At 38.8% G+C, this 13862-nt stretch overlaps 1 protein-coding gene and 1 long non-coding RNA gene across 3 annotated transcripts in view; both read right to left on the bottom strand.

The window, feature by feature from the left end:
* The window catches only part of plxnb1b (plexin b1b), a 121577-nt gene extending 118765 nt beyond the window's left edge, over positions 1–2812 (bottom strand). For both annotated transcript variants that reach the window (XM_068712666.1, XM_068712667.1), the window contains exon 1: positions 2425–2812. The gene's annotated coding sequence lies outside the window, so the exon portion shown is untranslated. The remainder of the gene's footprint in view (positions 1–2424) is intronic.
* A 1791-nt stretch (positions 2813–4603) lies between these two features.
* LOC137874044 (uncharacterized) lies at positions 4604–8994 on the bottom strand. The gene is made up of 6 exons (XR_011103270.1): positions 8735–8994; positions 7605–7636; positions 7240–7344; positions 6891–7050; positions 6681–6773; positions 4604–6201 (listed from the first exon to the last, which is right to left on the bottom strand). It is a non-coding gene; the product is annotated as an uncharacterized lncRNA (long non-coding RNA).
* Positions 8995–13862: the final 4868 nt, after the last annotated feature.

Raw genomic sequence — 13862 nt, 5'->3', positions numbered from 1 at the left:
GAGGATGTTTGTTTGGTTTGGGGGGGGGGGGGGTGTTTGACACCGTGTGCTTCCTGCAGTCCCTCCAGCGCCCGCCACAGTAAACAAAAGCAGTTGACACCCAACCCCCTTTCACCGTTTCACCTTTGGCACCTTGACTGTGGCATGTTCGTGAGGGGGGGGGGGGTCGTATCTATTGGAGAGGCCCTTTACCACCTCTGCTGTCACAAATCCTCTCTGTCAGGCCCAATGCTGACGTCGGTAAAGGGGGTTGATGCTCATTGGTTGAGTGAAATTATGTATTTTTAGTTCAATGTTGAGAAATCGTAAAGATTGAAGTGTTTACGACTTTTAAAGTCTCCTGCTTAAAAAAGGGGGAAATCTGAGCTGAGTTCTCCTGCTAGCTGACCGTGTACCGGGATGCATTGCGTGGAGCTTGCGATGCCAGCAGGGTACCCCGGCCATATCCTCTTGGCCTCTGCCGCTTTTCTTCGGCCGTAACTTGTAGCTCAAATAAATATGTCTGAGTATTTGATTCGGCCAAAACACTGTAGAATGCATTTCCTCCTAGCATCTTGCTACCAAGAGACATCCAAGCTGAAACAGCATGTAGTTCTTCTTCGCCTACTACGTCACCGTCACTGTCACGTTAAATGAGCGCTGGGTGCAGGAAGAACAACAGATTTTGCAGCTGGACATCTACATGAAAAGGTGGGAAATGTTCCCTTTAAATTCAGCTTACTTTTTTTCATCAACTGGCCCTGAAAGTCTTCGGTTTGGGTTTTTTAAACCGAAATGATTGAAACATCAAATAGTCCATTTCATTGATCTGGAACCCTTTACAATGCCATTTATTTCCATCTCAGTTGAGTGCAGGTCAAGCCTTTAAAAAAAAGGTAAAATAAAGACGGCAGTTACACACCGGGCCAAAGGTAATTTTACCAGACAGCTCCGGGTCCTGGTGTCTGACTCTATCCAGGTACAAGAACGTGCTGGCTACTGGAGGGGGGGGGGGGGGCCTATGAAAACATGAGCCCCACTTATCTGAGCAACTCCACCTAAACAGGCTCTCTAATTGCATACACTTATAATCTGACACGGAGCACAACTTAAACTTGAGGAAGCCATGGAGAGCTTTCCATATACTTGTCACACTGGACTATTTTTACACTAGCTGCAGCCTATTGTTATTTTAGAGCTCAAAAACTGAGGATAACTTGGATCCAACACAAAATAAACCATGTTACAATGCTTCCAATGTGTTAAAGCAGCTAAACTTGCTCTCTACCGCTTTTAAAAATAACGTAATACCCGAACATTGTTGATCTTAAAAACATTTTAATTATTTGTAGGTATTAACGTAAAGGAAAGAAAAAGTAAATGTGAGAAACCTGAATATGAGTATCCATTTAGAAGTGAGACAATCAAGACCTAGCAGGCACAATGTCTGGGCACACCCTAGTATTCCTAATGCTACCAACACTCTAAAATAGATGAGCAATCGTCATCATCAGGAGGGGATATTCCATCTCATTTCCCGGCTTATACTAAGCCACCGATTCTGTTATGAGGCAATAGGAGCAGATGGCCGGTTTTAAGAAGGCACCAAACTGTGAGAGGAGACCATCACCCATGGGACAGAAAAACACAAAAGGTCACACACTCTCACTGTGATGGAGCGCCAACTATGACACTTGTAACCAAGCGTGAACACAGTCAAATACTTCAAAATAACATCTGACCCTCTGATCTCAAAGAGCTCCACTATCACCACAGCCTTCAGTTAAGGTTTATGCCGCTCAATTCTTAAGAAGAGGGCATTTGTGAGGGGAAGATGATTAAGTAGCTTACGCTTTCCTGAAAGAACAATCCTCCTTTATTGCAATACAGCTTTCAGCTCATACCAGTCCTGCTCAATGGAAGGTATGTCACGCACAACTTTGATCAGACTGATTTTTCTAAAAGGCACATTGTGCTTAAACATGCACATATTCCAAGAACCAAAAAGCAGGCACGCATGACAGAAATAATAGCATACTTTGATTTTTTTAAATACCGTTAAATGGCGGTCACACACACCTCTTACGAAATACTGAACATCGGTGAGAGCTACCGCCGCTCGTGCCTCGAGGATGTGTACCGGAGAAGTTAGCGAACTCTCTGGAAGGCTAACTTTAGCTAGCGCGCGTGGGTTAACCAGCCTAAACATGAAAGAAAGTAAAGTCGGCATGTGTTAAAACATGCACACGTTTGTCGTGAAAAGTTGTTCCAAGTAACGTTAAGACTCCATTGGTTATCGCTGTTCACACGAATGAGGCTTCGTCATTTCGAGGGAAACGAGTAAGAAAAAAAAAACATACGCACTTATGATTTTCAGTGAGCAAAATACCAAGAGTATGTTGTGTTTGATGGAGGCGGACTAACGCCACACCGGACTCCACTCACCTTGCCCCGTGGACAACTCTTCAGCCACTTGCTCCAGACGCTGGTTCACTCCTCGTTCAAGCGAAGAAAACTTGTTTTCGCTGGTTTCATTGAGAGTATCCCATTTGTTTGCAACCGGTGCTAGAAAACGTTACGCAGACGATTCCGCCGAGACAGATAAACGTTAACGCTCGTGGTTACAAGATCACAAATTCCATTGTCGCTCAGTCCAGACTTGCAAATGTCCTCTCGGGCATCCAACTTTCACTAGTTTACACACCTAACGCCTCAGTGAGAGAGAGAGAACAAGTGTGCACTTCACGTCCATGCAGTGAAAAGTAATGCTTGGTTTTGTTTCTTTCCTCTGCCCGGTTTTCCTCGGCAGGTTTCTTCCCCCACATGTAGCCAGTGAGTGGTGGTGGTGGTGGTGGTGGTGGGAATGGTTTGGTGCTGCGCTCAGCGCCCAGCTCTCCGGGAGGTTTGGCAAAGAGAGGTATATTCTGCTGCCTTCAAGTGCTCCTCGGATTTCCTAGACAAAAGCTAAAAAGTAAAGTAGGCACTGCACTCTCTGAGAAAAACAAGTCTAATTTGTGGTGACCAGTCTTGAATGAACACCACTTTTTTCTTGAATATAACGACATGACAATGTACATAATGGGGGAACCGTCATCAAAAACACATCTCTAGCAAAACTTTGCACACGTTTGGAGGAAAACATATTTTTGTCCCAAACAAAATCTTTTTCTTAAACAGGAGCATTTACTGAAATCACGTCATGTCATATTTAGGCTTCCACCGCGTTGTGGTCGGTGTATGCTATTAATATTTCCCCCAGCTTGTGAAGGCAGCATGCGCTACTGGGGTAAATGACTGGTACGTGACAGACCCCTGCTGGCCAACCGGAAACACGCCTCCCATACAGCTGTCATAGTTTGATCCCAAAAGTCGGTCTCTTCACAGACCTCCATTCAAACACACAGGCTTACGGTTTTCTTCTAATTCATCTTTTTCAGAGATCAAGTTGATGACTGGCTTTAAATTGTGAAAGCTATGATGTAAATAAATTGATGTATTAACATGATCTTATCTCTCTTGGGTTCATAAACAACTGTGACATCTCCAGGACAATTTACTACTGCACATCCTTTCTATGTTTCCATATTTAAATACACTTGCTACTTTTATAATATACTTGTTTTAAAGTGTTATCTGTTTGCTTGTTACCACATTTTATTGTAATATGTAATATTTTTCTATTTTTAAATGATGTCTTGATTATTATCACTTTGTTTATTGTTATGCACCAGTCACCAAGTCAAATTCCTTGTATGTGTAACGTACTTGACAATAAATGGTTCTGATTCTCTCCAGTATGCATGACCCCACTTTACATACCATTGCTTTTTTAGGTCAGCTATTACAAGGGAATGAAAGAGATGAATGAATACATATTTCCCGGGCTATCAAACATTCACCAGTCTTCAGCTATAATGCAGCATGAAACAAGAACGATTTGAGCATTAAGCTGGTATGATTGCAACTGAAGCTGCAAATATTCCCTGTGCTCCATGATGTTGTCCGGGGTCCAGTCTTCATCCGCTCCTCCATATACGGAGGACGTGTCTCGCTCTGAGACTTCCGTTTGTCATCTCTAGGTCTCTGTATCTTTGTCCCCTCTTGTGAAAAGTAGCCTTTCATCTGCACTCTCTTGATTCTCCTTTAATGAGGACTGGAGCTAGATAACCAACACACATTTCAAAGATCACCCAGTTCAAAGGCAAGACAACAACAGTGGGGTCTTATCTGCTCTTACAATACAGTACACTGTAAAATGTAATAAGTTGACTTTACTTAAAAAAAGTCAGGAAACCGATTGCCTTAAAATTTCTAAGTAAAGTAGCTCATTCATTTTAAGTTGTTAAAGCTTAAAATAACTGAGTTAATGCAACTCATGTCATTGCAGTAAAGTGTAGTATAGTCAACTCAAAATTATTAATTATGTTAACTATAAATTGTCAATTCAGACAACTTAAAGATCTGAGTTATACTAAGTCAGCAGTACTAAGAAGAACAAGTTATCCTTACAAGTCCAAGCATTCACATTACTAGGAAATTATCAGGAAACCGATTGCCTTAAAATTCTCAAGTAAACTGAACTACAAACTCTAAGTTGCTGAAACAAAAGACAGAGAACAGTATATAAATGGAAGACAGAGTTTATTTTTACGAAAAACAAACGTCTTTGAGTTTTTATCATCAAACAGTTTGTTAATCTCAAACTAAATGCAAACAAAAATGCTGGACATGTTGCCAGATTAAGTTCTGAAATAGAACAACAGATCATAGTCGCCCTTATAATGTAAAAAATTGAAACAAATGCATTTTTTTGGAATGCAGACTATAGTTCACTCTGATTAACACAGTTTTGTTAGTCTTGTGTAACAGTTTAAACCAGCAGTTTACAAAAACACCTTTTTAATCATATTTGCTCAAACTGTCACTATATCCTGACATTAAAGAGACCAGATTCCCTTGCTTCCTTTCAGTGCTCCTGCAGTTGCAAGATTCCACCACGCCCACAGAAAAACAACTAAGTCGATGAGTCTCACACAGCTGTCAATTACTACTTGTGCATTCCAATTTAACTGTAAAACTATAGACAGTTTACCAAATATGAATCAATATTCTGTTACTTTCTTTATTTCTCACCTCAAATGTTTTCAGAAACGTGCGTCAGTGTACTGTTTTGAGATTATGTTTGTTACCTGGCTGTCATTAGTAGGTAGGTTGACAGTTGGGAAAACAGGCCAGAGTTAACTTTCTAATTTTACAGCTTAACAGTTTAACAGTACACTAAATTAGGTGTCTGAGGTGAGAAATAGCCAATGCAGGACCACAATCTTGCATTAGAGAATCCTCAGCTCTGATTGGTTGTTCTACTTTGGGTGTGGTGGAATCTTGCAAATGCCATTTGGAACACTAAAAGGAGGTAGAAGATCCTGACTTTTTTTACAGATCGTCTGTCAGAATATAGTGACAGTTTAAGCACATATCGCAAAGTAGTTATTAACTGCAGCTTTTGAAAAAGGGATTTTTTTTTTTTACAAGTTTCTCACATAAACAATACATTTCTTTTGGGCTTTTTTTCAGTTTTTTGTATTCAAATAGTAGAATGAACTGAACTTCTGCAAACCAAGCTATCAAATTACTAAAGAAAAATAGCATACCTTTACCTTTACTTGACATGAACTTCCTCAACTTTTATAAAATCAAAATGCCTTTCATCACTACCGATGAAAAATCGTGAATTGCTCTCTTTTGACTACAGGTACAGAAACAACAGATAAACAAAGTCAATAGTCAACTGGACTAAATGACCAAAAAAACTTTTACATACAAGTAAAGCGTTCCATTGGAGATGGAAGAGTAAAGGTCTCAGGCCTGAGCCAGCATGTCACCATTCACATCGTGAACTCACTGCATCAGTAGATTTTTGAGTGACTGTATTTTAGGTTTTAGGGATTTCTGTCCAAGTGAGAGAAGCACTCTTTGAATAAACTCAAAGGTGTACCTGAGTTGTTGAGGGTACTCCAAATTCAGGGCGTAAATAAGTCCGAAGAGTAGGCACATGGCATGCGGAAGATTGTCACGGTCATCCATCACCACTGTTCCTTCCAAAACAACTGCAGTAGCTGTAGACTCCAGGTGCAGTGAGTGAGGAGAGGCCACACTGTCTTCGGCAATCACTGTCAGGATCCCCATGGAGGTGTGGGACATGTCTGGAGCGTCATCGCAGTCCTAACAACAATAGCAGCATTAAAACCACAATTGCATGTCAAATGCCAGTTTGCATTTCTATAGTAGAACACACTGATTATATTTGTGCCTTACAGCAAAACAAGGCTCCACAAAATCAACCAATCAGAGCATTGAAGAGACACAGTAACTGACAGGAAGCTAGATTCAGATATTATTAGATAATCCCTGCAGAGTGAGTAAATACTGCATTTATTGATTGATCATTTAATTCACTGATTGGTTGCAAATACTTTGCATTGGGCAAGAACTACAACCAACTGGAAAGACGGTAGATACTACTAAAAGGGTCCTAACCAGGGATAGGTGATCAGTGCATCAAAAATGAAAGTATAGCAGCACTGATTCAGGCTGAGTGGAAGAGAAGTAACTAATACCAAAAGATGAACAGAATGAACGCATTAGATAGATTGGGCATCCTGTAGTGTGGAATTAAATAATTTTGACAAAAGTCTACTTACAAAGCAGATCTTGAAGAAGTCTGTGTTCTCATCTCCAAGGATGATTGGAAGGCCACGGAGGACTGCGGTTCGCTTCCCAGTAACATCTGTACTCTGTAAAAATAATTTAAAACACAAAAGTACAATCAATTGACAGCTCTGCAGACACAATGTGGTGCCACTACTTTGGTCACCACATACATTTTTTTTTACTTTACTTGAGAAACCTACCCCTGGTGTGACTTGTTGCACATATTCCTGAAGTTTGTGGCCGACACTCCCCCCCCTTGGACTTGAAAATCTCAAGGAAGCGAGGAGTGTATTTGTCAAGTTCTTTGAAGAATTCTGCTTGCAGGTTTTTGCTTGATAAGCAACAGAACTCTGCCAGAATCTAAAGGACAGAGTAGGACAAATTAAGATGGTCATATTTTGCAATGATCAATTCATAAAATCATATTTTTTTTTAGGACTACTTTTTCAGTAGAATGACAGTAAAGCTAATTCTGTGACATCATTATACATGACAAATAATTAAAATACATTTTAACTAAAAACTTGAACGTGAACAATTTTGATTTACCTGACTCTCCGTAAAGAGTGCTAGCCACCTTCCAACTGTGTCTTTTACTGGAGGCTCCAAGTTCACCAACTCCTTTCTTCTCAAGGCAAACGTTGAGTCCATATTCTTGGATATCAGAGCAAAATTGCAAAGAGGACAATGAAATATCACTGAGATTTCTTCAGCTCCACTCATCTGCCCATCATGAACGTCACGGGAGTGAATTCTTGTTAAATGCACTTTGAGGGCATTAAATGACTTGAATGAACACAAACAATCTGTGTGGAGGCATGGAATTGGGGTCAATCTGGCGTAGCTTCCATGTTTTAAGCGGTAGTGTTTGAAAAGTTGAGCCCTCCTTTTGGACGAAAACAAGCAGTACTTACACTTCCAATTCATTGCCAGGTTTCTGCAAAGCCTACAAAAGAAACAACAAAAGCAATCAGTCAAACTGCAAATAAATCACAGTCAAATTGCATGTATATAGCTAACTAGCCATCGGTTTAATAGAAGATTTCAAGATTTTAAAACTTAAATCACAAATACTTGTCTTTGCTAGCCATGAGATAGATATATAGATATATAGATATATATATAGATATATATATCTATATATATAGTGTTTTTTTTCTCTATTATTCATAGGTTTTTGTTTGATTGTAAAGACTCAATTGCCCATCCACAAGTGGTAAGCTGAAAGTTTACCACTTGCTAATGAACGTGCTAATAGTTATATTGTACATCATTTCCAGTAAATATCACAATATAAGACGTTATTTTAACGTTAAAAACGCAACGTAACGCTTGCTGTTGCGACACAGTGTCACTCTCTGTGGCCGAGAGGTCCGCCATCATATGGTTGTTGTAGAATTATTCCTCATTCATTTTAACTGAACGTTACATTTCATCGTCATTCACTAACAATAATGTTCTGTACATCCCGTAATGCAGTATTTTTAATGCATGCGAGTCAGACAGCCACGGTTATTAATATAACCGCCACCGTCCGGTCTGCCTTTTAAAATATGCTTCGGTAACATCAAGAGAAATAAATGAAACGTGACATAATATGTTAAGTGCACTAAACATTACTTCCAAATTGGTAAACGGATAAGCAGATGTAACATTTTGACTCGTTTCCCGATAAGGTTGCTTCTCTAACGGTCCCATTTTACTGCGCAGTAGACGGTTGTCGGAGCCACGGACTTAAAAAAGAAAAGAAAAGACATGCTTGCTGAATTCAAGAGTGGCCCTGAAAGATCGACACAATTGCCCTTGCACCCGCTAAAAAGTACGCTGTGTCTCCCGAAACTCAAGTGGTTGTTAAATTTGCACTTATTGTAGCGGGGTTTAGCACGGGCTAGCGTTAGCTAGGTTAGCTTTAACGTTCGCTAGCTTTCAAAATCGAAGACATAATGTTAACCTCCAAACCCCTAATTAACAGGTACAAGGCCGACTAGGTTTGCTAAAAAAGATAGCCAGTGATATTTTATTTCATTATGTAGCTGAAACTTACCTTCAAATAACTTGACAAAGCAGCGCTTTCCTCCCGCTTCGAGCAACCGCCATTACGCCTCAAGAAAAGAACGTCTTCAGTGGTCAAGTGGTGAACTGCGCATGTGTAGTCACCGAGTGCGGCCGAGTTCGGTCTCGTGTTTCTCCGGACTTTGCGGATGCTTCCACCTTACTGATTTTATTATATTAAAGGTTACTTGAGCTGATAAGTTTCATAACTTTACTCACCAGAAAGTGTTCTTTACCAAGTTTCTTTAAGTATAGTCAGCTAATTAAGCAGAAATAAGTTACGGTCACTTATTTTTTTAAGTAAGGTCATCAATTACATTTTACAGTGTATAGTATCAATGTTATGATATTCATTTATAAATTCATGTCAGCAAATATCGTAATCAATGATATACATTTGGTCCCTAATAATTCAGTATAATTATGTCAGCAAAAATAAACCATCCTATATCTTTATAAACACAATATGAAGTAATATTTGTTGTAATTATTTGTTGTTTAATGTTTTAAACCATGTGTCGGAACTTATTGAGCACTGTATAGGTAAGGCTTCATGTCATAAAACTCTTTTTTTGCTACAATAGATTCTAGATTGAAGATATCTCAGGATTCTTTGGGATTTCAGAGAGAGAGAGAGAGAGAGAGAGAGAGAGAGAGAGAGAGAGAGAGAGAGAGAGGGAGAGGGAGATACAGAGAGGCTCAGCAACAGCAGTAACAGCACAACAGGTTTAATAAAATATATATTGGACCAATAACAATCAATCTGGTGTAACCACAATCCATGGAAACCTGCAAGACCTGAAAGCACAGAGACTCCAGGGGAGAAGCCAAGTTAGTAATGTCCATAATGGGACATGAATGTATACAGAAGGAGAGAGAAAGGAGGAGAGAGGAGCTCAGTGTATCACAGGAAGTCCTCCAGCAGTCTAGGCCTATAGCAGCTTTTAGGGGCTGGTCCAAGGCAAACCTGAGCCATCCCTAACTATAAACCTGAGCCATCCCTAACTATAAACCTGAGCCATCCCTAACTATAAACCTGAGCCAGCCCTAACTATAAACCTCAACCAGCCCTAATTATAAACCTGAACCAGCCCTAATTAAAAACCTGAACCAGCCCTAACATAAACCTGAACCAGCCCTAACTATAAACCTAAGCCAGCCCTAACTATAAACCAGAGCCAGCCCTAACTAAAAACCTCAACCAGCCCTAACTATAAACCTCAACCAGCCCTAATTATAAACCTCAACCAGCCCTAACTATAAACCTCAACCAGCCCTAATTATAAACCTCAACCAGCCCTAATTATAAACCTGAACCAGCCCTAATTATACACCTGAGCCAGCCCTAACTATAAACCTGAACCAGCCCTAATTATAAGAGTCATCAAAAAGGAAATTCATAAATCATTATCTGACAAAAGTTGGCCTATGTTACTGGAGAAACCATGAATTAGTCAGTATGTCGGCAAACTTAAAATTAAACAGCAATCATCTGTACACAAGAATATTTAAGGTTTAGTCAAGATATTTTTATTTTCATTTCACCTCCACAATGCATAGACTAGTCCAATGCATTATAATGAATATAACATACTATAAACCTCTTCTCTGCTTTTTTCTGTTAATAGGTCTCACTCCTGAAGAGATGGATCGGACAGTTCAGGGGAACCTGACCCTCCAGAGCATGGAATCACACCGTGTGTGTGGGCTAGGACGAAGAGCTGAATGATGAAGATGATGATTTTAAATCATATTTATGTCCTGATTTTTTATTTAGTTTTTTTGTTCACATTTTTGTCTCATCCATATTTTGAATAAATGTTTGTATCATCTTTTCAATCATTTGCACAAGACATTTGTCTTTTGCCTCAACAATGTGCAAAAATACATCAAAAATGTATTTTGATACAAAAATACAAAATACCCCTCAAATAAATGTATTAAAATAAAATACAAAATACTGGTGCCAGAAAATGTAACAAAATACAATACATGTATTTTGTATTGTATGGAAATACTTTTTTCTGGATTTTCCGTTTTCTCACAATTTGGTATAGCAGAGCATTCAGGTTTGAGTTATATAATGTACACAAAGCTCTGGTGAACCCCATAAAAAGGAAGAACAGTCACAGAATGTCAGTGTAACTAAGTAAAGCTATTAAAAGACAACAACTTGATTGATTATGTGTGTATATATATATATATATATATATATATATATATATATATATATATATATATATATATATATATATATATATATTTGTATTAATGGGACTTAACAGCCCATAAACTTTGGCTTTGTATAAACAAGAAAATATTCATCACATATGAATAGCATCACACAGTAGGCCTATGTATACTATAAAAGCAAAATATAGAATTAAAACCAGTTGTACACAGGTAAAGAGCCTAAATAAATGACTGTACTGAGACATGTTGTCCACCTGGCCAACTGTAGAATGTATGAAATAATAAAACTAAGAATACTTTCATAATATGCTTTTTAAATAAAATAAATTGGATATTTAATGTGTTTTTGATTTTTTTTTAACAAATGGACATCTACTGTCATAGCCTGGCTAACTGTGAACTATATTATCAGCCAGTAATTGATATGGCATTATGACATTCACATTGAGAAGATACAGCATAACTTGTAATACAGTGCAAGATTAGATGGTCAGACGTCTCTTGATAAGGTTATCATGAACATACAAGCTCCCAATCTCCCTCTTCCTATAGCGAGCTACTCGACTGATAAGCTAACTTGCTAAACACTGGCTATGCACTAGCCTAGACAGCATGCTAGTGTCATTAGCATGTTAGCATCGATCGCTAGCTTGATATTATAACCATCACCATGTATATACAATAGGCTATGTAGCCAGACCCAGAGATAAATTATACATCAAGCTAGTTTACATCTGTCACACTCAGATAAAATATTGACCTTGACAGACAATCCGTTGAACTTGAAGATCTGAAGGCTGAACTCGTGAACTGTTTTTTGATTCATGGAGAAAGTATTTTGAGTATTTTAAATACAAAATTACTCCACTCTAAAGTATTTAGATTTTTTATTGGCCCTATCAAATACAAATTACAAAATACTCAAAAGTAATTGAAATACGTATTTCAAATACAAGTAATAGAAATACTGCCCATCTCTGGCCACAGCGCGGGCAGAGAAAAGCTAAATGTCCGTCAGGATACTTGTGGAGCGGCTGCTTTCGCGGATCTTCAACAAAGCAAAGGCCAACGTGGATCCCGGAAACATGAGAGGCCGTCCTCGAGCGGCTGTTTTAAAACATTACTACATTTGCCAGATTCAGAAAAAATGCAGTGACAAAGAGGAGCAGTGGTCACAGTGATTTGATCGTGTGCATCATTTCTGAACACTGTGAGAGAATGAAAATGGAAAAAAAACAAGAGCATTAGTTCTCGGTTTTTATCCGGATGCTTTCAGATCTCCAAAGAGTTCAGTTTCCAGCCATCAGGTTCTTTTGAAGGTCAACTCGTGTCACGTTCAAGTGCAACGTGAGAAAGTGCAAAGGTCTGCTGGCCTTATATAACCTCAGTTAAACTTTCTCTCTGGTTCCCTCAACAGGTTAATGTGACCATGACTGCATGTGCTTCATACAGATCTATCTCTTCATGAAGCATAGTGGACATTCAGTCCAAGTCCTCCCTTGTGTTCATGACTTTCTATTTAACAATTATGCCCCTGATAAGTCTGATTTCTCTTCAACTGGTTCTTGATGACACATGATGGTGTGTGTGTATGTATGTGTCATTTGGACACAACATGCCCATTTTGAGAGGAAACAACATTGTTTTGATTGCAAAGTTTCATTTTGCAGGAGATTTGAGGAGTATTGCATTGTGCATTTTAGGATTGGTGTGTAGTTCTGAGATTACGAGTTCTGCTTTAATAAAATGCCTCTAAACAATTGAGGAAAACCCTGGAATGAAATGTCAATTATTAGGGAAGGTGTCACAGAAGTCATCCACCACCCGAGGGTGCAAAACACGCCAGAACAATTTTGGTCTAAATGCTCTGCAGCTGTTTTTCAGCAGGTCAGTGTTTGAACTGTTCATTGGTGGAATTAAAAGAATAACACGCCGTGCTGTAGTGGTGGTGGTCTTTTTAACACGGCAGCTAGAAACAGTGACAGGTAACCCACCACAACAATCTCATTAAGATAGAGAACAACAAATGATTTCTTGCAGGTGGAGAAAGAAAAGGCCTCTGTGTCTCAGGACATCACAGGCAGCACAAGAGCTCAGAAACCCCCTCACACTATATTACTCAAATACTGTACTTAAGTACAATTCTGAGATAATTGAGTCTTTTCTTTTCATGCCACTTCCTACTTCTACCCAATTACATTTCAGAGGGAAATATTTGCACAGAAGACGTATGAAGAGTTTGACTTTTTTGTATGTACTTCTACTATTAATACTTCAAGAGTTTCCCGAAAACTTTCCTGATTATACTTTTTTTTACTTAAGTGACATATCCAATGCAGGACTTTTACTTGTAACAGAGTTTTTTCACAGTATGATATTACTGCTTTGATCTGAATATGAAAAGGCAAGTTTGTTCAGGAGCAATTCATTGTTCATTAAAAGTTGAACAATGAATGAATGAAAAACCCAGAACCTGTTTATTAACTACAGTGTATTGACCATTTTTATTTAGTATGAAGTTCGTGCTTTGAAAAGCTTTGACACATGTATTTGGGGACAAATACTGAGGCCATAGAGCCTCTCATAAAGTTATTGCACAACTTAAGTTTGCTTTTCTTGTGTGCAGTGTATCTGTGTTACCTACACTGAATCAATCAAATGTCATTTAACAAGGAAGCTGCAATAATAACACAGATAAAGCGTTGACGGCTTTTAGGCAGCATCGGCTATCGAACAACGACCTCACACGTAGCAGAATCCATTTACATTAACACAAGTAGACCAATGAGATTAGGTAATACCCCTAAACTAACATTGTTCATTATACAACGTGAACAATGTAAATGAATTATACTTTGTGCACGGACCAAGAGTGCTAGGTTTTTGGATTTTTAAGCAGAAACCATCCAAAGAGTGCTGCACCAAAG

Source organism: Cebidichthys violaceus, unplaced genomic scaffold (genome assembly GCF_023349555.1).
Source record: "Cebidichthys violaceus isolate CVI_PGR_0920_01 unplaced genomic scaffold, fCebVio1.0.p SCAF_17, whole genome shotgun sequence".
NCBI classification, from domain to species: Eukaryota; Metazoa; Chordata; class Actinopteri; order Perciformes; family Stichaeidae; genus Cebidichthys; species Cebidichthys violaceus.
This window is presented reverse-complemented; position numbering and strand designations above follow the sequence as displayed.